General features: G+C 51.3%; 1 protein-coding gene and 1 non-coding gene across 2 annotated transcripts in view; both read right to left on the reverse strand.

Annotated features, from left to right (window-relative positions):
* The window catches only part of LOC127055902 (zinc finger protein 707-like), a 673,013-nt gene that overhangs the window by 605,575 nt on the left and 42,870 nt on the right, over positions 1-24,568 (reverse strand). The gene's annotated exons all lie outside the window — the stretch shown is intronic.
* TRNAP-AGG (transfer RNA proline (anticodon AGG)) lies at positions 1,617-1,699 on the reverse strand. The gene has a single exon. It is a non-coding gene; the product is annotated as a tRNA-Pro (tRNA).

Below are 24,568 nucleotides of genomic sequence, written 5' to 3' on the forward strand. Positions count from 1 at the left end.
TTCCAATACATCTTTTCTGAGATGGGGTGACCATATCTGCAAGCAGTATTCAAGATGTGGGCGTACCATGGATTTATACAGCGGCAATAAGATTTTCTCTCTTATTTTCTATACCTTTCCTAATGATTCCCAACATTCTGTTCCCTTTTTGCCGGCCGCTGCACACTGAGTGGATGTTTGCAGAGAACTATCCACAGTGACTGCAAGATCTCTCACTTGAGTGGCAACAGCTATTTGACATCCCATTGTTGTATATGTAGAGTTGAGATTGTGTTTGCCAATGTGCATCACTTTGCATTTATCAGCATTGAATTTCATCTGCCATTTTGTTGCCCTTTCACATAGTTTTGTGAAATCTCTTTTTAGCTCCTCACAGGCTGCTTTGGACTTCACTGTTCTCTGTAGTTTTGGATCATCTGCAAATTTTTTCACCTCTCTGTTTAGCAGATCGTTTATCAATATGTTGACCACCACTGGTCCCAGTATAAACACCACTAGGTACGAGTTTGCATCCTGAAAACTGACCATTTATTCCTACCCTTTGTTTCCCAGCTTTTAACCAGTTATTGATCCATGTGAGGACCTTTCAGAGGTGAAAGTAAGCTGGTACGTTCTGGTATGGGGTACTGGCAAGAGCGGGTACGCTGTGCCAGGCCGGCCTGGCTTTCCCAGTCTGGTGATTTAAAGAGCCCAGGGCTCCCTGCAGTGGCCGGAGCCCCAGGCCCTTTAAATCGCCTCCTGAGCCCCGCTGCCAGAGCCCTGGGACCTTTAAATCACCTCCCAAGCCCTTCTGCTGGAGCCCCCGGGAGCAAATCACTGCCATGGATGCTGCTCTCTCCTGCACTACGAACACAGAGCAGGGGCGGTGGGAGCTTCCTTACAGTGGGGCGAGGGCACCGTTGTCTGAACTGTGGCGCTCTCATGACACCCCTTCCCCAAGGAACCACACTTACACCACCCCTCCCCCTGAGGCCACACCCACAGAACACCTCTTCCTCCCAAGACTCCACCCTTCCCCCTCCTTCATCACTTGTCCTAACAGCCGGTAAAGAGTGGTGGGGCCATGACCCCCTAACCCCCCTGTTCCAGCACACCTGACACAGAGCTAAGCAGGCCGCAGCATGCATGTGTGACAAAGGCTGCTGTGCTGAGCTGAGCCAGTGAGGGAAGCAGGGGCTGTCCCCTTCCCCCTGCCTCAGGACTGGTTGCTTGCAGCAGCTGTCTTAACTTAGAGACAGTGTGCCCACACACTCACTCACTCTTCCCCCCCCCCCAAACACATTGCAGTTGAAAAGCAGCTCTCAATCTAGTAGGATTCCCATGGAACAATGGGATGGAGAAACCTGCATCATGTGATGCTGTACTGGCCCGTGAGGGATTGCAAACCCTTCCCAAAGCACCTGCAGCCAGTTGCACAGCTACCCACAGTGCACTGCTCTCTGTGGCCATCCTAGAGTCTAGCATGGATGTGCTCTGGTAAGACAAGAGGCATAGTGTGGACATGCAACAGGTGTTTAATTCAAACACTTTAAATCCACATTACCCAATAGCGTAGATATAGCTTGGGAGCGAGACAAGACCCATCTCTGTTGAAACTAAACAACTTCAACTTCCTCCGTAGTTGACAGGATTTGAAGCTGCGTGGGGAAGACTCCAATGGATTCCTAGTCCATTGCCTTAACCACTCGGCCACAACTACTTGCTTGAGATGTGTCTCTCACTACACTCCAGTTCTGTTCTCACTGAGTGATCAATTCCAGAGGTTTCCTCAGACCAGCTTCCACAACACACTCACTGCTGTGCCATTGTGTAAGTGTGTCCATGGCTGAACTGCAAGAATTCCTGCTCATTTCCCTTCTGGCTGGAGCATGAAGAGAGTGTATTTGTGGTCAATGACCTTCCTGTAGATTGTTGTCCATTTCCTGCCTTGATCATTCAGACAGTTCCTTTACCATCCTATCCCCCGCACATCAGGGATTGCAATAGCAGGGGGCAGGTTTTCTCTGGGGCACTGAGATTTGTCATGGCGTTGGTGGCTCCTTTCTCTCCTCATCCTGGAGTAAACTCGGATTTTTATTCCATCCTTGATGTTTCAAGGCACAACAACAGATGACCAAGGAAAGAAGTGAACAGGGCCGGTCTCATGGGTGGGGCAAAGAGGTGTGGGTGGTGGACAGGGCAGGTCAGGGGAGGGGATAGAGAGGTGTGAGTGCTAGGCAGGGCTGGTCTTTGGGGAGGGGGCAGAGAGGTTTGGGCAGGGTGAGTCTCAGGGGAAGGGCAGAGAGGTGGGGGTAGCAGGCAGACCTTGGGGATGGGGGTGGAGAGACACAAGGAGGCTTTCGGGGAGGAGAGGAGTGAGCAAAAGGTTGACCAGCAGGCCTCAGCCAAAGAGAAAGAGCAGGGGTGGGAAATGGCCAAATGAGAGTGAGAGCAGAGCACAGGTGGGGCCTCAGAGGGAGGAGAATGAGTCAAGAGGATGGAGTGGGCAGCGCTGCCAAGAGGATTCAGGAGGCCTGGGGCAAAACAATTTTGGGGGCCCCTTCCATAAAAAAATGTTGCAATACTATAGAATAATATATTCTCATGTGATCCCTGCAGGGCCTGGGGCAAATTGCCCCACTTGCCCCCACTCCGGGTGACCGTGCCCTCAGCCTCTCCTCTTAAGTCCCCTGCCCCCTAATCATTTTTGTTGCCCTCCCCTAGACTCTCTCCAATTTGTTTCTGTAGTGGGAGGGCAAAAACTGGACGCAATGCTCCAGATGTGGCCTCACCAGTGCCGAATAGAGGGGAATAATCACTTCCCTCTATCTGCTGGCAATGCTCCTACTAATCCAGCCCAGCACGACCAGTTACCCATATTGAATGCAGACCAAGCAATATTTGATCAATTGGTTACAGTCCATTTAGGAAGTTCTTTCCTACCTATTCATAAAGAATGAAGATGCTCTGAGCAGAAGGAATAGAGCTGTCCTGTCCATGTAGTTAATCCATCTCCCCGAGAGGTGGCAGCTACGTCACTGGGGGAAGCTATGTGTGTGGGTGTGCAAGCTGTGGTGTCTCCATGTATCTATAAGTTTAATCAAACCCCATTTTTAAAAGCACTGTGGTCTGGGAAGAGAACAGGAAATCTCTGAGGCAGGGCCTGTCCTTCAAAATCTTTAAGATCACTGACTTACTTCCATAGCAATCATAGGAGTGTAGCTCAATGGTAGAGTGTTTAACTGCAGATCAAGTGGTCCGTGGCTCTAATCCCAGTGCTCCCTTATAAACCTCTCCTTTCAAGAAAAATAATTGCCTTCCCCTTATGTTGAGGAGTTCCACTGAATAGGGATCCCTGAAATGAATGGAAACACTCAGTGTTTTCCTGTGCAAATGCATGAAAATCTAGCAAACATGTTCCTTCACTGAAATCAGTTCCAATCCTCTGAAGGATTAAAGAATCCTTATTGAGGTTGCAGGAAAAAACCATCCCGATGTGCAGAAAGAATAGTAAATATGGCAGACGATCAGCTTGGCTTAACAGTGAAATCCTTGCTGATCTTAAACGCAAAATAGAAGCTTAAAAGAAGTGGAAGATTGGACAAATGACCAGGGAGGGGTATAAAAATATTGCTCAGGCATCCAGGAGTGAAATCAGGAAGGCCAAATCACACTCGGAGTTGCAGCTAGCAAGAGATGTTAAAAGTAAGAAGAAGGGTTTCTTCAGGTATGTTAGTAACATGAAGAAAGTCAAGGAAAGTGTGGGCCTCTTACTGAATGAGGGAGGTAACTTAGTGGACAGAGGATGTGAAAAAAGCTAATATATTCAAAGCTTTTTTTGCCTCTATCTTCACAAACAAGGTCAGCTCCCAGACTGCTGCACTGGGGAGCACAGTGTGGGGAGAAGGTGACCAGCCCCCTGTGGAGAAAGAAGTGGTTCGGGACTATTTAGAAAACTGGAGATGAGCACATGTCCATGGGGCTCGATGTGCTGCATCCGAGGGTGTTAAAGGAGTTGGCGGATGTGATTGCAGAGCCATTGGCCATTATCTTTGAAAACTCATGGTGATCGGGGGAGGTCCAGGATGACTGGAAAAAGGCTACTGTAGTGCCCATCTATAAAACAGGAAGAAGGAGGATCCAGGGAACTACAGACCAGTCAGCTCACCTCTGTCCCTGGAAAAATCATGGAGCAGGTCCTCAAGGAATCAATTCTGAAGCACTTAGGGGAGAGGAAAGTGATGAGGAACAGTCAGCATGGATTCACCAAGGGCAAGTCTTGCCTGACTAACCTTATTACCTTCTATGAGGAGGTAACTGGCTCTGTGGATGAAGGGAAAGCAGTGGATGTGTTATTCCTTGACTTTAGCAAAGCTTTTGATATGGTCTCACACAGTATCCTTGCCAGCAAGGTAAAGAAGTATCGGCTGGATGAATGGACTGTAAAGTGGATAGAAAGCTGGCTAGATCGTCAGGCTCAACTGGTAGTGATCAAAGGCTCAATGTCTAGTTGGCAGCCGGTTTCAAGCGTAGTGCCCCAAGGGTCGCTCCTGGGGCAGGTTTTGTTCAATATCTTCATTGATGATCTGGAGGATGGTGTGGATTGCACCTTCAGCAAGTTTGGAGATGACACTAAACTGGGAGGAGTGGTAGATATGCTGGAGTGTAGGGATAGGATACAGAGGGACCTAGACAAATTGGAAGACTGGGCCAAAAGAAACCTGATGAGGTTCAACAAGGACAAGTGCAGAATCCTGCACTTAGGATGGAAGAATCCCATTCACTGTTACAGACTAGGGGCCGAATGGCTAGGAAGCAGTTCTGCAGAAAAGGACCTAGGGGTTACAGTAGACGATAAGCTGGCTATGAGTCAACAGTGTGCCCTTGTTGCCAAGAAGGCTAACGGCATTCTGGGCTGTATAAGTAGGGGCATTGCCAGCAGATCGAGGGATGTGATCATTCCTCTCTATTCGGCATTGGTGAAGCCTCATCTGGTGTACTGTGTCCAGTTTGGGGCCCGACACTACAAGAAGGATGTGGAAAAATTGGAAACAGTCCAGCAGAGGGCAACAAAAATGATCAGGGGTCTGAAGCGCATGACTAATGAGGAAAGGCTAAGGGAACTGGGCTTGTTTAGTCTGCAGAAGAGAAGACTGAGGGGGGATTTGATAGCTGCTTTTAAGTACCTGAAAGCAGGTTCCAAAGAGGATGGATCTAGACTGTTCTCAGTGGTAGCAGATGAGAGAACAAGGAGTAATGGTCTCAAGCTGCAGTGGGGAAGGTTTAGGCTGGATATTAGGAAAAAACTTTTTCACTAGGAGGGTGGTGAAGCACTGGAATGGGATAGCTAGGGAGGTGGTGGAATCTACTTCCTTAGAGGTTTTTAAGGTCAGGCTTGACAAAGCCCTGGCTGGGATGATTTAGTTGGGAATTGGTCCTGCTTTGAGCAGTAGATTGGACTAGATGACCTCCTGAGGTCCCTTCCAACCCTATATTCTATGATTATATGATTAGATGCTCTAATGGTCTCTTCTGGCCATAAAGTCAACTAATTTCTGAAAAATGGAGCATAGCATTGGGAGCAGCATCTGATGTTTTACTGTCTATCCGGTTTGCTGCCTAGAACGAACACTCCTTGAATGGGGTGATCCACAGGGAGTAGCTCAAACATCCAAAGTGCCTGGCCTGGGGCAGGACATTGGCACAGCAAGGGAGGGGTGTGGTAGTGAAATCACAAAGGCCTTTTGCAGGACCTCACACTATTGGTCAAAGGTGGTGGGGAAGTGGTGACCTCACAGAGAGATGCTGACGTCAGCCAGGCAGGACAGGGGCGAGGGGCCAGGGAAACCTCAGAGACCCCTTTGGCTTTGCTTCAGCAAGTCTCCTTCTCCAGGTCTCTCCGTGAGGACTGATAGAGCATTCGGATTCACAGATGTGAGAGCCAGGAGGAACCTCTTTCGAGTTTTCTCCTTCCCTTGTAGTGATTTTTTAGAAAACAGCCGTCCCTTTTTAGAAGGTAAGAGTCTCCTGGAGGTTTGAAACCTGTTCAGTCTGATCCATCTGGTGACAGTTGAATTCTAGACATGGAAAACACGAGCTTTAGGAGGCAGAATTTTATTGCACACCTGGGATTTTGTCCCTTAGAATCAGTGGGGACATAAGGGTTTGTCCTTTCTGTTTCAGCTTTTCCTCCATCCATCCTTCCCTCCTTTCTCTTATTCTCTTGCTTCGTTTCTCCTTTTTCCTATTCCCCTCCCAACACCAGCAGGTGTGCTTGTGTGTGTGTGTGTGTTGTGGGGGAGTGCTCTGCAGCTCCCACTGTGAGAGATCCACCCAAAAATGTGGGACTGAAATAGTGCTTGGGCAGTGATCCCCAGCAGTCACCTGGGCCATCTTTTGGGCTCTCTGGTAAGAATGAGACCCCTGCGGAACCCCACTTGTTATACCTTTTCAGCAGGATTGGGAGCCATTAATAACTACTCTCTCTCTCAAAAACCTTCTCAGAAACTTGGACACCCCCCCTTGCTATAAATAAAATTTCTAAATCCCAGATTTCTAAAAAATGTCTCTAGTTCTGTATTTCGTGGTTTTTCTCTCAAAAGGTAATGTTACTGCAAGCTGAATAAGGCAACGCTTCAAAGGAAAACATTAGAAATGGTAGGGGAGAAATAGGAAAGGAAAAAGCCCCTTTTCTCAGGAGATACAAACTCGACTTCCTCCTGTTTCTATCACCAGTGGATTTAGCCTCCCTCCTCATGTGCTGTAAATAAAATAAAGAGGAGATAAGGTGGTTTGGCACAAACCAAGTAAGTGTAGTCAGGGTAAAGGTACAGAAAACTAGGGGAACAGGGGAAAATGCAAACGTAATGAATACAATGAAACAGTGACTGACTTTAGGAGCTTAACACTCAGGCCCATAAACTCTCCCTTGGAAACTGGAAAACATTAAACGATGCCCCAGCACAGAAACCTTTTCCCACTGTTCCGGTGCAGTGGATCCCACATGCCGGCACGATGCCCAGGACCTTCCACTCTCTGGCTGATTTAGAGCCGTTGAGGAGCAACACTGGGGAGTCCGGATGGCAGTTGGGTTTCGTCGCTGGCAGGGAGGCCCTCTGGGATGCTGGACACCAGGAATGCAGGATGGCAGGAATGGGGGTGACAGGCCTCCTGTTCCTCAGTCTCATGGTGGGACCGAGGGAGGGTCTTCACTCTCCAGCTCAGGAGCACTGTGAAGACTCGACCATGTACGAGTGACAGAGAGATTCTCTCCTTCACCTTCACTGCAGAACTGTTACCTTTTGTCAGAGCCAGACAGTTTATCTTCATCACATTCTATCCATCCACTTCTCTAAGTGTCGTGTGATGAAGCATTCTCCATTGTCTGTGCTTGGATATGATGTTTTGACTGCTTTAATCCTATGTCAGAGTTGCTATGAGTGGAGATGAAAGTGTCAAAGACCTGGGAAGGGAGTTCAAACGGATCCCAAACACAGTGTGATCATTGGGAGTTCAAATCCCAAGTTCCATCTATTGGTAAAGCCACTTCTGGCAAGGTGGCTGTTCTGTCCCCCATTATGGCACGAGTTTGGAATACGGGCAGCACAGAGCCAATATTCATAACATCAACTACAAAAATGAAACACAGCTAGAGATAGCGTAATTATAATCAGCCAATCAGAACCTCTCCATAGACCCCTTACGTACATGAAAACCTTTATACAATGTTGGCTGCAAATATAGAACAGTGGTCGCAACGGTGACATATACAGGTACAGATTATGTCAATATTGTCACAGGAGGTGACACGGTATCAGTGAGACTGATACTGGAATCCTGCCTCCAGTTTTGATGTCCTCATTTGAAAAGATGATGTGAAATTGGAGCTGGGTCAGCAAAGAGCCACGAAATGTTCTGAGGGCTGGAGAAAAATGCCTTCCAGTGAGGTCTAATGGTCTCTTCTGGCCATAAAGTCGACTAATTTGTGAAAAACTGAGTGTAGCATAGGGAGCAGCATCTGATGTTTTCCTGTCTAGCTGGCTTGCTGCCTAGAACGAACGCTCCTTGAGTGGGGTGATCCACAGGGAGTAGCTTAAAACTGCAAAGAGGCTGGCCAGGGGCAGGACATTAGCACAGCAAGGGAGAGGTGTGGCAGTGAAATCAAAAAGGGCTTTTGCAGGACCTCAGACTATTGGTCAAAGGTGATGGGGAGGTGGTGACCTCACAGAGAAATGCTGACATCAGTCAGTCAGGACAGGGGCGAAGGGCCAGGGAAACCTCAGAGACCTCTGTGGCTTTGCTTCAGCAAGTCTCCTTCTCCAAGTCTCTCTTTGAGGACTGACAGAGTATTCAGGTTCACGGACGTGAGCACCAGGACAAACTTCTTTCTAGTTTTCTCCTTTCCTTGTAGTGATTTTACTAGAAAACAGCCGTCCCTGTTTAGAAGGTAAGAGCCTCCTCGAGGTTTGAAACCTGTTCAGCCTGATCCATCTGGTGAGAGTTGAATTCTAGGCATGGAAAACATGAGCTTAAAGAGGTAGAATTTTATTGTGCACCTGGGATTTTGTCCCTTAGAATCACTGCGGACATTAGGGTTTGTCCTTTTTGTTTCACCTTTGCCTCCATCCTTCCCTCCTTTCTCTTTGTCTCTTGCTTCTTTGGTCTTTTCTCCTGTTCCCCTTCCAACATCAGGATGTGTGTGTGTGTGTGTGTGTGCGTGTGCGTGTGCGTGTGCGTGTGTGCGTGTGTGTGTGTGTGTGTGTGTTGCGGGGGAGTGCTCTGCAGCTCCCACTGTGAGAGGTCCACCGAAAAATGTGGGGCTGAACTAGCACTTGGGCAGTGATCCCCACCACTGACCTGGGCCATCCTTTGGGCTCTCTGGTGAGAACCCTCAGCCTCCCCTCCTCAGTCTCTACCCTGATTGGCTGAGCAGGGTGTTATTGACAGGGAGGAGACTCAGGTCCATGTTGTTCTCTTTTAAGAACAAGGAAATAAGTCAGAACCAGTTCTATGTTTGACAAACTTTGCTGTTTCTCTGCATTAATGGTCTCTGAGCAGTTCATGATTCTCTCTAACATTGCAGTTCTCCTCAAATACTTGCTGAATATTTACTGTGCATTGTTGTTGGTCTGGAGCTCATCTGAGAGCACATTATTCAGGTCATTCAATGTCTGAAATTCAAGATCGGATGGTTAGTTTGAAAATCAGGGCTCTTGGATCCTATTCCCAACTCTGCCTCTGACTGGCTATGTGATCTAAGACAAGTCAATTCTCCGTTCTCAGCCTTAGCTTCTCCTTCTTTCAAGTAGGGATAATAATGATCCACTCATACCTACCTCATGGTGGGTGGACGATGGGGATCCATTGGAGAGTGTCACTAAGAGTAGTGCATAATATGAGGTGTCCCATCACGTTTACTCAGAGCAGATTATGACATAATAGATTAGCTGAAACAGTCTTTTTTATTTGCATTTTTTTATTTTGGAATTGTTAAGAGTAGCAACGACTTAGCTCAGACTGAAGCATCTTATCTAATTTTCAAGATCTAAGTGTCTTCTCTTTGTGTATGACGAGACAATTTAACACACTGCGACAAACAGGAGATGCTTTTGTTTTGCAACAAAATCTTTTTTCAAAGAACTTCCATCTCACTTGTTATGATTCTGAGAAACAAACTGGTTTAGTCTGAATGGGATATTCGGACAGAAACGGTTGGAATGAAATTTTCCCACCATCTCAATTCCTGAAATCTATCCCTGCCTCTGGGGGGATTTGTTATCCGTTAGAACAGGAGTCAGGACTGGTGGATTCTCTTTCTGGCTCTGCCACCGCCTTGCTGTGTAGGCCCTTGGGTAGGTCACTTCCTTTCTCTGTACCTCAGGCTCCTCCCCATGTGTCCAATGCGAACAGGAACAATTCTTGAACTCTGGGCAGTTGTGAGCCTGAGTGAGAGAAGGGGTGTTGAAGCCCTCTCTGAAGGAGAAAGGGGAGTTTCTTGGTGTTTTCACCAAGGAATTTTAAAGTTTTCTAAAATGTCTAGTCTGCAGAAACAAGAAATATTCGAGGCCAAACTTTTTAGCCACTGCCTTTTTAAAAGCCCACTCAGGGATGTGAGTCCTGTCTTTTAGGTACCTGTGGTTCTTTGCCAGCAGGAGAGAAGAGGTACCTGCCTCCATTTTTGTGGCCTTAACAAACCAAATGATGTGCCCCAGTTCTTGATGAGATCCCTGAAAAAGAACGTCTTCCCATCCCTGAACAAGACAGGACCTGTCTTTCAAAGGGGAACAAAGAGACCCCTGGGACTTACAGACTAGCTAGCCTCCCTTCCATAGCTGGAGAGATACTGCAATACATTCTTAAAAACTCAGTTTGTCAGCAGCACCTATAGGATCATTTGGTTCTTAGGACAAGTGAGCATGGATTTGTCAAGAACAAATCATTCCAAACCAATCCTCTTTCCTTCTTTGGCAGGGTTCCGGGCCTGGTGGAGGTGGGTAAACAGTAGATGGGATCTATCTTGCTGTTACTAAGGCTTTTCACACAGTCCTGTAGGACATTCTCACAAGTGAACGAGGGAAATGCAGTCAAGCTGCAATCAGTGTAATGTGGGTGCAGAGCTGGTTGAAAGCCCAGACTCCAGGAGCCCTTCTCCAGGTTTGACTGTCCAACAGAGAGGGTGTACCTAGTGGGTCTGTCAGGGATCAGTCCGGGGTCCGGTAGTATTCAGTAGTTTCATTAATGATATGGAAAATGCAGTGGAGACCATGCTTCTAAAATTTGCAACTGACACCAAGCACTTAGGAGCACAGGACTGGAATTCAAAACATCCTTAACAAATTGGAGACTTGGTCTTCTTGATCCAAACTCCATGGTTGGGCCCCTCTCTCTAGACTGGGCTGAAGTGAAACCCCAGAGCCAAACACTCCTCCTGGGCAGTGTGCTCCTCCCTTGAATGGTCAGATACTGCTTAGCACTGTCAGAGCAGCTTTTGCTGGGGGATTCTCCCAGCATTTTCCAATAGCGGGAAAGTATGAAATCCCCATTTGACTGCTGAGGACAGAGCCCTAGAGGGGGGAGCAACTTGCCCAAAGTCCCCCAGGAAAAGGAAAACAACCAGCAGTGGAACCAATAGGAAATCCAGCAATGGAACTCAGGTGTCCTGGGGGTGTGCTAGGGTGACCAGATGTTCCAATTTTATAGGGATAGTCTGAATTTTGGGGTCTTTTTCTTATCTAGGATCCTATTATCCCCCACTCCCTGTCCCAATTTTTAACATTTGCTGTCTGGTCACCCTAGGGTGTGCACATGTGTGGGTCCCAGCTTCTCCCTGCCCCACTCATTGAAGCAGATGTGCAGGGTTACTGCCCTGGGAACTGCAGGGTCCAGTGGACATAGGGTTGGCTGGAGATAGGGTCTGGCTACAGGCAGGGCAAGGGGTGCGGGGCTGTCTGGCTCCAGGCAGGGGGGTGCATCAGGGGTTGGCTGGAGACAGGGCAGGGGATGCAGGGCTGGCTGCAGACAGGGAGTGCTGGGCTGGTGCAGGCTGTGGGGTGTGAGGGGGGCTGGCTAGCTTTGGGCAGGGCCACAGGGGGATGCAGCAGGAGTTGGCTGGAAACAGGGCAGGGGGTGTGTCAGGGGTTGGCTGTGGGGCTGGCTGCAGGCAGAGCAGGGAGGATGCGATTGGTGTGGGCAGGGCAAAAGGTGCAGGGTTGGCTGGAGACAGAGGCTGGCTGCGGACAGGACAGCGCTGGGGGTGCAGGGCTGGCTGCAGGCAGGGCATGGGGCAGGGCCGGTGCAAGGATATTTCGTGCCCTAGGCGAAACTTCCACCTTGCGCCTCCCCCCCCCGCGCTCCCACCCTGAGGCGCCCCACCCATTGCAGCTCCCCCCCTCCACCCTGAGGCTCCCCTCTTGTGGCAACTCCCCCGGTCTGCCCTGCGGCACCCCCCTCGCCCCAGCTCACCCCTCCTCCGAGCACGAGCACCCCGAGCACACTGTGGCCACTTCACTTCTCCTGCCCCAAGGCTTGTGGTGCCTAAGCCTGCCAAGCAGTCAAGCACCCTCCTCTGAGCCACAGCAGCCCTAACAGTTGACAATAGAGGCACCTTAACCCCTGAATTCCTTTAATGTGTCCCCCTCCAGGGTCCAGCTCCCATCACCAGATACTCAGGGTATCTCTATACCACCTTCCGAATCGATGGGCAGCGATCGATTCAGCGGGGGTTGATATATCATGTCTAGTGTAGATGCAACACATCGAGTGCTCTCCCTTTGACTGCTGTACTCCAGCTCGGTGAGAGACGCAGGCAGAGTCTACGGGGAGCTGTAGCAGTCGACTCACTGCGAATGTGACATTATAAGTATAATCTAATATCTCATTGCAAGGTGACAGGGCCAGAAAGAGTAATTAACTCACCTCACCGACTGACCTGACCCATAGGTGAACCTTAAGAACTGGTTAGCAAGATAAGTAAATGAAGAGAGCTTTGAAATGCAAGTCTGCAGTGTTAGAGGTAGAAGGGGAGATGTTTGCTCAGGTCTTGTGATGTAAGCAAACAAGTCTTGTCTATTGCTATAGTTTTAATTCAAAGAGCAAGAAAGGAATATTAACATTTATGATGACACTTGAGTGAAATAGTATTATTGTCTCTGTGTCTCTTTGAAGGTTGTGGAAACCTTTATCTGAACTGTTTAATGAATAAATTACCCTGTACTAATTGCCAGGATGTTTGGAAGGAGAGTTAAGCCTATTGTTTTCTCAGGCCGAAAGGCGGCTGGAAATGTATAAGAAGCCTGGGACTCGATCCTTCTTCATCTCAGATCTGCTTTGGGTTTCAAGAGGGGGAAACCTTAAGCCACAAGGATTGAGATCCCCAGTCATTGACTGGAGCCACCCTGAATATGGACATTGGACTATAAAATATGGACTATTTCTAAAAGGACTTTTGGCTACTACAAGCTCACCTCTACTATGTATCTGAACCTCAAGAATTGAATTCAAGTCTATATGTCTATTAATCTTTTAACCAACACTCTCTCTCTTTTCTTTTCTAATAAATTTTAGCTTAGTTAATAAGAATTGGCTATATCATGTATTTTATGTAAGATCTAAGTTATAATTGAACCTGGGTATGTGGCTGATTCTTTGGGATTGGAAGAACCTTTTCTTTTATATGTTGAAGTAAGATTTTCAAGAATCATCATAATATCTGACAGGTGTGTCTGGACTTAGGCCTGAGGCTGGGTACTTTAAGGGAACTGCGTGGTTTAAACTTCTAAGTAACCAGTGAGGTACTACAGAAGCTGTATTGTGCTGACTTGGTAAATCTAAGTATTGAAATAACCAGCAGCGTTTGGGATTTGTCTGCCCTGTTTTGTTTGCAGTTCACCCTGATTAAGTGACCTCAACTGGCTCCCACAGGGAGCACCGTCACACCTACATCCAGGCTGTTGGGATCCAGGGGATCTTAGGGGCCTTGAGGTGCACAGATAGCTACGTCCAGGCCGTATTGGTCCCTGGGGGGCTTAGAGAGTTGTGGGGGGACACAGATACCAATCTCCAGGATCTAGGGGTCCCAGGGGGGCTGAGGGAGTTCTTGGGGGGCATAGATACCTACGTCCAGGCTGCAGGAATCCTGGGAATCTTAGGGGATTTTTGGGGGCCCAAGATACCTATGTCCAGGCTGTAGGGGTACCAAGGGGTTTTAGGGGTTCGAGTGGGCACAGATATGTATGTCCAGGCTGTTTCGGTCCCAGGGGCGATTAGAGGTTTCGTGAGGGGCACAGATATCTACATCCAGATTGTAGATGTCCCGGTGCAGGGTTAGGGGGGTTGTGGGGGTACAAATACCTACATCCAGGCTGTAGGGGTTCCTGGGGGGTTAGGGGGTTTCTGAGGGGCACATATACCTACGTGCACACTGGAGTGTCCCAGGGGGCTTATGGAGTCTATATGGGGCACAGATATCAATGTCCTGGCTATATAGGTCCCTGGGAGGCTTAGGGGGCTTGTGAGGGGCACAGATACCTAAGCTCAGGATGGAGGGGTCTACATGGGGCTTAGGTGTTTGGTGCGGGGCACAGATACCTACGTCCAGGCTACAGGGGTCCCGGAAGGGCTTAGAGTCTGTCATGGAGTGTGGGGGAGTCCGGTCCTGCAGCTCTCGTCCAGGGACACACAGTGACTTTCAGCCAGCCAGTAAAACAGAAGGTTTATTGGACAACAGGAGTGAAGGATATAGCAGAGTTTGGAGGCACAAGCAGGACTCTCCAATCGAGTCCTTCTAGGGGTTCAGGAAGCTTAGTTCCCAGTTTGGGATTCCCTGAATTCCAACAACCCAGCTCCAAACCAAAACTGAACTATCTACCTCCAGCCAGCCCCTTCCCTTCTCCACATTCCCGGGCAAAAGTGATGACCCCTTCCCCCCTGCCTAGCTCAGGTTACAGGCTTAGGTCCGGTCCCTCATATAAAGTCACCCCCTGCTTTCCCATCCCGCACACAGATAGTCTCTACTCCATCACAGTGATGCCCAGAGCATTTCCCACATGGAGCAACAGTGACACCGTGTGGTAACGCAGGGTAATGCACAGAGCATTTCCTGCATGGAGCAACAGTGACACCTTGTGGCCACGCAAGGTAATGCACAGAGCATTTCCCGCATGGAGCAACAGTGACACCGTGTGGCCACTCAGGGTAATGCTCAGAGCATTTCTCTCACAGAGGAACAGTGACACCATGTGGCCACGCAGGATAATACACAGAGCATTTCCCTCATGGAGCAACAGTGACACCTTTTGGCCACGCAGGGTAATGCACAGAGCATCACAACTACGTAGAGGCTGTAGAGATCCCTGGTGGGCTTAGGGGTCATGGGAGGTACAGATAACTATGTCCAGGCTGGAGGCATTTCGGGGGGCTTAAGGTGGTTCGTTGAGTCACAGATACCTACGTCCAAAATGGTCGGGACCCTGGGGGAGTTAGGGGAGTTGTGGGGGGCCTAGGTACTTGTGTCGAGGCTGTAGAGGTCCTGGTGGGGATTAGGGGCGTCGTGGAGGACACCAATACCTACGTCCGGCTGGAGGGGTCCCTGGATATCTTAGGGGGTTGTGGTGAGGACAATGATCCCTGGGTTTTTAGGGACTTGGTGAGGGGCACAGATACCTACGTATGTCCTGGAGGGTTCCCTGGGGAGGCTTCGTATTATATTGGACAAAGATTCCTATGTCCAGGCTATAGGGATTCTGGGGGGGGTTAGGGCATCGGGGGGAACAGATACCTACATCCAGTCTGGAGGGGTCCCGGGGGACTTAGGGGGGTTGTGAGGGGCACAGATATGTACGTCCATGCTGGAGAGGCTCCGAGGAGGATTAGGGTGTTTGCGGAGAGCAGAGATACCTATCTTCAAGCTCAAGGGGTCCCTGCGGGGCTTAGGGGTTTTTTTGGGAGGCATAGATATCTATGTCCAGGTTGGAGTGGTTCCTGGGGGTTTAAGGGGTTCCTGGGGGACACAGATACCTAGGGCCATGCTGTAGGGGTTCCCGGGGTGGATTAGGGGTTTTCTGGGGGGAACAGATTCATACGTCTAGGCTGTAGGGGTCCCTGGGAAGCTTAGGGGGTTTGTGAGGGGCTGAGATACCTACGTCCAGGCAATCGGGCTTCCAGGGGGAATTAGTGTGTTGGGGGGGCACAGATGGCTAGGTCCAGGCTGGAGGATTCCCGCGGTGGTGTGCTTAGGCAGTTTGTGAGGGGCACAGATACCCGCATCCAGGCTGGAGGGGTCCCTGGGGGACTAAAGGGGTTTCTGGTGGGCACAGATACCCACCTCCAGGCTGGAGGGGTTCCTCGGCACTTAGGGATTGTGCGGGGCACAGATACCTCCGTCCATGCTGGTGGGTCCCTGGCAGGCTTAGCGGGTTCGTGGAGGGCACAGATACCTAAGTCCAGGCTGGAGGGGACCAGGGGGCTCTTATTGGTTTCGGGGGGCAAAGATACTTATCTCTAGGCTGTAGGGGTCCCTGGTGGGCTTAGGGAGTTTAGGGGGCCCCAGATACCTAAGTCCATGCTGTAGGCGTCCCTACAGGTGCTTATGGGTTCGTGGGGTGCACAGATACTTATGTCAAGGCTGGAGGGGTCCCTGGGGGTTGGGGTTTCGTAGGGGGCACAGATATGAAACTCCAGGTTTTAGTAGTTCCAGGGGGGCTGTGGGGGTACAGATACCTACATCTAGGCTGGAGAGGTCATGGGGGGTATAGGGGGTTTGTGGCGGGCACAGATACCTAGATCCAGGCTGTCGGTGTCCCAGGGAGATTAGGCGATTCACTGAGGTCTCAGATACATACAGGCTGGATGTGTCCCGAGGAGCTTAGGGGGTTCGTGGGGTGCTCAGACACATGTGTCCAGGCTGTAGGGATCCCTGGGGGCTTAAGGGGTTCGTGGGGGTCATAGATAGGTATATACAGGCTGAAGGGGTGGCTGGGTCGTTTAGAGGGATTGTGGGAGCACAGATACCTACGTCCAGTCTAAAGGGGTAATGGGGGTGCTTAGGGGATCGGGGCAGACACAGATACCTGCGTCCAGGGTCTAGGGGTCCTAAGGGGATTGGGGGTAGAGGGGGGAACAGATGCCTACGTCCTAGCTGGATGGGGTCCTGGGTGGTTTAGGAGATTCGTTGGAGTCACAGATACCTTCGTCCAGGCTGTAGGGGTTTCTGGGGCGTTAGGGGGTTTCTGGGGGTCACAAATATCTACATGCAGCTTGGGGGTGTCTTAGAGGGCTTAGGAGATTTATGGGGTGCACAGATACCAATGTCTTGGCTGTAACGGTCCCAGGGTGGCTTTGCTGGTTCGTGGGGGGCACTGATACCTACATCCAGGCTGTAGGGGTTCCCGTGAGGATTAGGGGGTTTATGGGGGGGAACAGATACCAACGTTCTGGCTGTAGATGTTCCTGGGGCGCATAGAGGGCTGAGGTGGCACATAACCCTACATCCAGGCTGTCGGGGTCCCGTGGGGGATTAGGGGGTTCGTGGAGAGCTCAGATACCTACGTCCAGGTTGGAGATGTCCTGGGAAGGATTAGGGAGTTTCTGGGGTGCACAAATACCTATCTCCAGGCTGTAGGGGTCCCTGTGGGCCTTATGGGTTCGTGGGGGTGAGAGATAACTATCTCCCATCTTTAGGGGTCGCTGGGGAGGCTTAGATGGTTTGTGGGGGGCCCAAATACCTACATCCAGGCTCGAGAGGGGCTTATAGGGTTCGTGGGTGGCACAGATACCCATGTCCAGGCTAGAGGGGTGGCTGGGGGGCTTAGGGAGGTTGTGGGAGCACAGATACCTAACTGCAGGCTATAGGGGTCTCGGGGGTGCTTAGAGGTCGGGGCAGGCACAGATACCTAAGTCCAGGCTGTAGGGACCCGAGGGGATTGGGGGTTGTGGGGGGCAGAGATACCTACGTCCAAACTGGAGGGCTTCCTGGGGGTTTAGTGCATTTGTGGGGGTCACAGATACCTACGCCCAGTCTGTAGGGGTCCCAGGGTCACCTTAGGGGATTGTAGGGGGTGCAGATACCTAACTTCAGGCTATAGGGGTCCCAGGGGTGCTTAGGAGGTGAGGGGTGCAGATACCTATGTCCAGCTTGTAGGGGTCACTTAGGGGGCTTAGGGGGTTGTGGAGGTAAAGATACCTACATCCCGGCTGAAGGAGTCCTCAGGGGGTTCGTGTGGGTCAGAGATACCTACGTCCAGGCTGTAGGGGTCTTGGGGGGCTTAGGGGGTTTCTGGAGGTCACAGATACCTCCGTGAAGACTAGATTGGTCCCGGGGGATTAGGAGGTTTATGGGGTGCACAGATGACAACTTCCAGGCTGTACAGGTACCTGGGGGGCTTAGGGAGTTGTGGGGGGCACATATACCTATGTCAAGGCTGGAGGGGTCCCTGGAGGGCTTAGAGGTTCATGGGGGCACAGATACCAAAGTCCAGCTGAGCTTTTCCCTGGGGACAACCTGCGCGCAGCTACGATCAGCTGTTTGCTGGGCAGGCTCCACTCAACTGCTCCCCCCTCCCTCCTCTTGCTGGGGCTGAGTGAGTCCCCCCCAAACAGCCTCAGGGGTCGGGGTGGGTGGGGGGTGAGGGTTCAGCAGCAGCACAGCCTGCCCCGCTTCCCTGGGGCTGCCCCGCACCTCCCGGGTTGATGGCTCTGCCATGGCCTCCGCGTGAATCACTGCTCCCCGCCCGCCAGGCTCAGCTCCGGCCACAGCAGCATCCGGTGCCCCAGGGAGCCTGGCTAGGCTGGGGCTGGGGGCAGTGGTAGGTTGGGGGGAGGCGAAGCTCCAGATACTGGCAGGGGGCGGGGTGGGAGAGGAGTCCAGCTGGAGTGAAGGAGGAGAAGCCCCGGACTGGACAAGAGCCACGCTGGGGAGGGGGCGTGGAGGAGGAGAAGCCTAGACCCCAGCAGGAGCTGCAGTGGGGGGGATGAAGGGGGAGAGGAGCCACCCTGGGGCAGGGAGGAGAAGCCCTGGACCCTGGCAGAAGATGTGGGGCTGAAGTTCCCATCTCGGGAGCTTTTTAACAGGTCTGTGCATTTCATCATTTTATTTCTGTCTTATGCTTACATTCAGTTCTTTGAGTAATGAGTTCTAAAATGCTTCACCTCTCCTGGCTGCAGTAATTATCATTATTACTGTTATTACCATATTGTACCGCTTCTCCTCCCCCTAACCTCCCACCCCGAACCTTGAGGCTGTTTGGAGGGGGAATCACTCAGCCCCCGCAGGAGCAGGAAGAGGGTATCATTTCAAAAGTCTTGATCTGTTGAACATTAATATTGTGTTGGACTGTGTGTGTAGCATTGGTTGGGAAGTTATGAAGTTTGCTCTGTGTGTGTTACTGAGATATGTTATGAGGTTGGGAAACGCCCACCACCAGCCTTTCAGGTGTGACAATGGAGGAGCCAGACTCGCTGCTGGCCCATTAAAGGGATCCACACTCCCAAGGACTATCCCAGGAACCGTGTACAATGCAGACTTTTCCGAGATATCACAGAGACAATGGACACTGCTTGACTCACATCCTAGCACAGGAGTTTTCTAGAAAGTTGGAAGAAACTATGAAAGAAGGGTAGAGACATCATGACTTGGCCTCTCTCCCCACAACTCAACAGCTGGAAACACACCTGGAAGACAAAACTGATTCAGAAACCAGAAGAGAATAATAATAATACATTCAAATCAAAGTCCCCAAACAGACTACTATTCGTTTTTCAGCAGAAAATTTTCAGTTTGGGGATTTTCTTTTCCCAGTCAGACTTTGCCAAGGGAAGCACAGAGAAAATATTTGAGTTGCCTCCTTCAGAACAGCTTGACCTAGACACTCGCTCTGGTTCATTGTTGTGGCCTTGCTCAGAATGGGGGTATTTTAATTATTTGGGGAGGTCTCAGGGTGTTTGGGGGAGATTAAGAGGATGTTACCTTTTGAGAGAAAAGCTAAGAAATAAAGGCACAGAGAAAAAATTTTTTTAGAAATGTGGGATTTAAAAATTTTATTTAAAGCAATGGGGGGGAGTCTGAGTTTTTCAGAAGGTTTTTGTTTGCAGGAAGCAACATTGCTAGAGCTGTTATTGTACCGAAGGGGGAAGATGGTTGTCTATAAAGGAGGGGTGAAGTCCAAATGCCGCCGATGAGAATGAGATTCAAACCCATGCGTGCAGAGCACAATGGACTAGCAGCCCATCACCTTAACCACTCAGCCACTTCATCTGAACTATCGTAAAATGGACAGGAAGAGAAATCTAAGGCCGGCAGAGATAGGGACAATACGGAGTTTTTAAATACTAAGCATAACTAGGGTCTGACTGAGCTCCTCCCTCACATCTAGTGAGGAGCTGGGGGAAAGACTTCAGGAACAGATCGTGTTTGTATAGACACACCTACTCTGCCTAGCTATGCAGCATGATGAGGCCGCTTCCCCAAAATGACCAGTTTGGGATGGTGGTGGGTTACAAATCACTTTAGGATTGAGTGGAATGAAATGTTATTATCCTTCCTGTATGAGTGAAGAGCAGCAGAACATACCTAGTCCGTCCTGATGGAGAGGTAGGTGGGTGAGGAACAGCTTTTATTGGACTGCAGAGAAGTGATTGAAGACATCACCCTAAACCAGTGGTCCCCAAACATTTCACATTGTGCCCTCTTAGCCATGGCTGTGGCCCCTCGGAAGCCATGGTCGAGAACTGGGGCTCGGAGTGGGGCTGTTGCTTGCTGGGAAGAGGGGTGCAGACAGCGTAAAGGGGTCGATGCCGGGCTGGGAGCCAGAGTCTCAGGCTGAGGGTGGGGTTGGGGAAGAGCTGGGACAGAGTGGGGCTGAGTAGTGCTCCCTCCCTGCCCTCCATAGGGGCTGCTCAGGCCCTGAGGTGCCTCCATGAATCTTCCTCTGTGTCCCCCTGGGAGTCATGCCCCACATTATGGGGACCACTGAACCCTACTCTCTAAGCAGGAGCTAGTGATGCCAAAGCCCAGGGAAAGGGAGAACAAGTGCGGGGGCCCCAGCTCCAGAACCATCCCCCTCCGACTTCTGTCTGTGGCTGTGCCCCCTTCCACACCTTCCACCCATGGCCCCATCCACTGTCACCTCTGTTCCAACCCTTCCTCCACTGGCCCCACCCTATCACTCCTTTATCCCTTCCCCGCTGTAGCCCTGAGACTAGAGAAGCTCTGTGCCCCTGCTGCAGCCCCCAGGTAATAGAAGGGAGTGGGAGCTCCTCCAGCCCTGGGGCCACCATGGGGGAGACTTTTCCAGGGAGACCCAATTTGGCCAGGGCCCCCCTGGGACCCCGACAGCCTGGATGTAGGGTTATTTGCAACCACAGCCCCTCTATGCACCTCGGGAACATCTACAGCCAGGACGTTGGTATCTGTGCCCCCCATAAACCCCCTAATCCCCAAGGGAACCCCTACAGCCTGGACACAGGTATCTTTGCCCCTCACGAACCCACAAAGCCTCCCAGGGACCTTCAAAGCCAGGAGGTTGGTATCTGTGACCCCCAGAAATCCCCAAACGCCCCAGGAACCCCTACAGCCTGGACATAGGTGTCTGTGACTCCAACGAACCTCCTAAACCACCCAGGACCCCTCCAGCTAGGATGTAGGTACCTGTTCCCCCCTCAACCCCCAATCCCCTGGGGACCCCTAGACTCTGGATGTAAGTATCTGTGTCTGCCCCGATCCCCTAAGCACCCCCATTACCCCTTTAGCCTGTACATAGGTATCTGTGCTCCCACAAACCCCCTAAACGTCCCAGCGACTGCTTCAGCCTGAACGTACCTATCTGTGACCCCCACGAATCCCCTAAGCCTCCAGGGATCCCTACAGCCTGGACACATGTGTCTGAGCACCCCACGAACCCGCTAAGCTCCTCGGGACACATCCAGCCTGGATGTATCTGAACCCTCAGTTAACCGCCTAATCTCCTCGGGACACCGACAGCCTGTACCTAGGTATCTGTGCCCCGCACAAACCCTCTATACCCCCCATGACCCCTCCAGCCTAGATGTAGATATCTGTACCCCCACAGCCCCCCTGGGATTCCTACAGCCTGGAGGTTCGTATCTGTGCCCCCCACAAAACCCCAACCCCCTCGGGACCCCTCCAGCCTTGACATAAGTATCTGTGCACCCCACGAACCCATAAGTACCTGTAGGGACTCCTACAGCATGGACTTAGGTATCTGGGGCCCCTAAACCTCCCTAAGCCCACCAGGGACCTCTACAGCCTAGAGATAAGTATCTTTGCCCCCCGAACCCCATAAGTCCCCCAGACCCCTCCAGCCTGGACTTAGGTATCTGCTCCCCCCACAACCCCTAAGTGCCAAGAAACTCCTCCAGCCTGGAGGTAGTTATCTGGGCCCACCAGAAACCCCCTTAGCCCCCCCAGGAACCCTCCAGCCTGGACCTATGTATCTGTGCCCCCCCAACACACTAATTCCCCCTGGGAGCCCTGTTGCCTGGACGTAGGTATCTCTGCCCCCCACAAACTCCCTAAGCCTCCCAGAGACCCCTACAGCCTAGACGTATGTTCCTGTGCCCCCAGAAAACCCCTAATCCACCCGGGGACCCCTACAGCCTAGACGTATGTATCTGTGCCCCCGACGACCCCCGTAAGCCTCCCACGGACCCCTTCAGCCTGGACATAGGTGGAACCCTTCTACCAGGCTGAATTGATAGCAGCAAGGACTGGGTTCAATACATAGGGGTCCCTTCCCTACAACGTAATGCAAACCAGCTCGAGCCCAAACCCAGTGACATGGGAAAATTTTACATACACACCCCTAGGTGCCTCAAAGAGGCAATACTTCCCCTCTCGCAAGCACAGAGTCTGGCTGTAGCAGAAAATGTTTAATAACGTGAGATAAACAACATAGCATTAAACTGGGAAACCACCTCAACTAGGCCATGTCCTTTTCCCTGGGCTCTTGAGTCTAGCAATCCCCAAATAACGCCAAGACTCCAAAGTCCAATACCTCAAATTTTTCAAGAGTCCAGCAACCCCAAAATCACCCACAGTCCCGCAACCCCAGAGTTCAAGAGTCTATCTGCAGGGTTTTTCCCCCTGCCAGCCTGGGTAGAAAGGGGCACCTTACGTGGTCCACTGCTGCCTGCCCTGCCTCTCCTTGAGATTCTGCTTCCGCCTTCCCCACGAACTGCTCAACTCGGTCCAGCAGCTACTCTGCTCCGCCAGCTGACCTGTGATCTGCTCCAGCGGTCCCCAAAAACTGCTCAGCTCACCTCACTCCGTGGGCCACTGCAACCCTCCCACAAACTGCTCCTCTCTGCCAGCTGCTCTGCCCCACAATATAGCTTCAGACTCCCCCACTAACTAGCACAGCTCTTTAGTGATTTCAACTCAGGAACCTGGAACTTCAATTCTTAAGAGAATCAAAAATCAGCTCTGCTATTCAACTGTTAAAAGAGAAGAAGATGTAATTGGTGTTTCTTGCTCTTCCAAGGAGCCCACTCCCTTGTCTAGCGAGTGTCACTCGATGATGAGAAGCTCTGTCTCAAAGCAGTTTCACAGTTCCTCATCCACACAATCAGGGTGAAAACACTCCACATCTCACGCCCCAACAACAGATAAACTGGGGATACCACAGCTGTCAAAGCAACCATTCCAGGCTGCCATGGCCATGACAGGCAGGGTGGGTGTGCCTATGCAAACACGATCAGCCCCTGAAATTCTTTTCCACACTCGACATAATTCACCACCAGATGTCAGGGTAGAGTTCATCTTCCTTCTGCTTACATAGGTATCTGTGCCCCCCACAACCCACTAATGCCACAGGGACCCATCTAGCCTGGATAAATGTATCTGTGCTCCCCACAAACCTCTAAGCCCCCCAGGGAACCCACAAGCCCGGATGTAGGCATCTGTATGCCCCACAAACCCCCTAAGACCCACAGGACCCCCCCAGACTGTAGGTAGGTATCTGTGACCCCCAGAGCCCCACAAAGACCCTCGGGACCCCTACAGCATGGATGTTTGTATCTGTGACCCCCGAACACCTGCCTAAGCTACCCAGGGCCCCCTACAATCGCGATGTAGGTATCTGTTCCCCCTCAACACACCTAATCCTCCCCAGGACCCCTCCAGCCTAGACATAGGTATCTCTGACCCCACAAATCCCCTAAGCCACGACAGGACCCCTCCAGCATGGACATAGGTATCGGTGCCCCCACAACCCTCCTAAGACTCTCAAAACCCCTCCAGCCTGGATGCAGGTATCTGTGCCCCCCACAAAGCTCCTAGGCCGCGACGGGACCCCTCCAGCATGGACATAGTTATCTGAGATCCCCACAACCCCCTTAAGCCCCCCAGAACCCCTCCAGCCTAGATGCAGGTATCTGTGCCCAACATGAACCCCCTAAAGCCCCCAGGACCCCTCTTGCCTGGATGAAGGTTTCTGTGCCCCTCACAAACCCCTAAGCCCCCCCAGGATCCCTACAGGCTGGACGTAGGTATCTGTGCACCCTCACGAACACACTGATCCTCCCAGCGACCCCTACAGCATGGACATCGGTATCTGTACCCCAAAATGCCCCAAAGCAACCCCGGGACCCCTACAGCCTCGAAATAGGTATCTGTGCTCCCCCACAACTCCCTAATACTCCCAGAACCCCTTCAGCCTGGATGTAGATAATTCTGACCTCCAGGAACCCCCTAAGCCTTCCCCAGGACTTCTCCAGCCTGGACATAGGTATCTCTGTCCCCCACAAGCTCCCTAAGACCCATAGGGCCCCCACCAGCCTGGACGTAGGTGTGTGTACAGCACACAACCCCTCTAAGCTCCCCAGGGCTCCCTCCAACCGGTACGTAGGTATCTGCGCAACCACAACCCTTTAAGTCCCCCAGGGACCCCTCCAGACCATACATAGGTTTCTGTGCCCCTCACCAACTCCCTAAACCCCCAGGGACAACTACAGTCTGGACGTATGTATCTGTGCTCACCAGAGCCCCCTAAGCCTCCAGGGACCTCTCCAGCACGGATGTAGATATTTGTGTCCTCCATGAAGCCCCTAATCCCCTGGAACGCCTCCAGCCTGGACATAG

Source organism: Gopherus flavomarginatus, chromosome 7 (assembly GCF_025201925.1).
Source record: "Gopherus flavomarginatus isolate rGopFla2 chromosome 7, rGopFla2.mat.asm, whole genome shotgun sequence".
Lineage (NCBI taxonomy): Eukaryota > Metazoa > Chordata > Testudines > Testudinidae > Gopherus > Gopherus flavomarginatus.